The sequence below is a fragment of the Saccopteryx leptura genome, chromosome 3 (genome assembly GCF_036850995.1).
Source record: "Saccopteryx leptura isolate mSacLep1 chromosome 3, mSacLep1_pri_phased_curated, whole genome shotgun sequence".
Classification (NCBI taxonomy): Eukaryota; Metazoa; Chordata; class Mammalia; order Chiroptera; family Emballonuridae; genus Saccopteryx; species Saccopteryx leptura.
Window position 1 is genome coordinate 60984392 of NC_089505.1, and position 2022 is coordinate 60986413.

The window sequence follows — 2022 nt, forward strand, 5'->3', positions numbered from 1 at the left end:
GAGAGACTTATAAACTTAGAAAAGATAGCTTTACAAGGCTTTTCTGACTACATTGGAAAAACCAATATAAAAATAATATTATAATTCTTCTAATAGTTATATTAGAAGAAGAACAGAGGGAGAGGGAATGAAGAGCCTATTCAAACAAATAATAGATAAAAAACTTGCCAAGCCTATGGAAAGAGTTAGACCTTTGAATCCAAGAAGCAAACGATGCTGAGTTAGCTCATCCCAAACAGACCTTCTCCAAGGCACAGCATAATAAAATAGTCACAAGTCAGTGACAAGGGCATAATCCTCAAGACAGCTAGAGAAAAGAAGAACATAACATGTTATGGAAGGACCATTAGCTTATCATCAGACTTCTCTGCAGAAACTCTACAAGCCAGAAGAGAGTGGGCCCAAATGTATAAAGTACTCAAAGAGAGAAATTACAAGCCAAGAATATGATATTTATCAAAGTTATACTTCAAATTTGAAGAAGAAATAAAAACTTTTGCAGACATACAGAAGCTGAGGGAATTTATCACCAAAAAACCCCTACTGCAGGAAATACTTAAGGTGGTCATTTGACCAGATACAAAGAACAAAATAAATAAACTACAGGTAAAAGCTACAAGGTCAAAATAAAAAAAAGGATAATTTCTGACAACAGTAACATAAAAGGGGTGAAGATAAAAATCTGCAGTAGCAAAGGTAGATGGACTGCATAAGTACTCAGGACACAATGGAACTCTTGTACATACAAGAATTTTTTCCTTAGTAATATAATGCTAGTCACCCACAGAAAAAAACCATCACTGAAACACATAGCTTAAAAAAAGAGGAAACAGGAAGCAAGTATGCTATACCACCAAACAAAAACAACTTACAGAAACACAATAGAGAAGAAACAAAGGAGACACAGAGCTACCAGGAAACAAAACATAAAATGACTATATTAAATCCTCCTGTTAATAATAACCCTAAATATAAATAGACTGAATTCACCAATAAAGAGACACAGAGTAGCAGATAGGATCAAAAAGCAAAATTCAACCATATACTGCGTTCACGAGATACATCGAACTTGGGAGGACAAAAGTAGACTCAAAGTAAAAGGTTGAAAAATGCCCCTCTAAGCAAATAATACCCCCCAAAAACAAGGGTAGCCATTCTAATATCTGACAATGTTGACTTCAAGACAACGAAATAACAAGAGACAAAGATGGACATTTTATAATGATAACAGATACATTGTATCAAGAACGCAGAACACATCTTTAGTATATATGCACTGTACTGGGAAGCACCAAAATATATAAGACATCTACTAATTCATTTAAAAATAGAAAGAGACAAAACCACAATAATACTTGTAAATCTCAACACATAGTTGATGGCTTTAGATAGATCATTCAAACAGAAAATCAATAATGAAAACTTCTGTCTTAAACGACAAACTAAACCAAATGAACAATAGAATTTATATTACATTTTATCCCAGAACATCAGATTATATATTCTTTTTTAGTGTGCATGGAACATTCTCAAGGATAGACCATATATTGGGCCAGAAAACTAACATCAACAAATTCAGTAAGATTGATATTATACCAAGCATATTTTCTGACCGTAAGGCTTTGATATTAGACTAGAACTGCAAAAAGAAAGTATAGAAAACCACAAAAATGTAAAAATTAAGCAACATAGTTCTAAAAAATGACTGGGTCAAAGAAGAAATAAAAGCAAACATCAAAATATATATACAGACAAACAAAAATAACACAACATATAAAAATTTCTGGGATGCAGCAAAAACAGTGATAAGAAAGTTTATATCATTAACAGATTTATCAAGAAACAAGAGAAATCCTAAATAAACAAACTAATATTACAACTTAAGAAACTAGAAAAAGAAAAACAAAGGCAACCCAGAGTCAGCAGAAGAAAGGAAATAGTAAAAATGAGAGCAGAATTAAATGAAATAAAAAACAAAAATAATTTTTAAAATTACCATATTTCTCCATGCATAAGATGCTT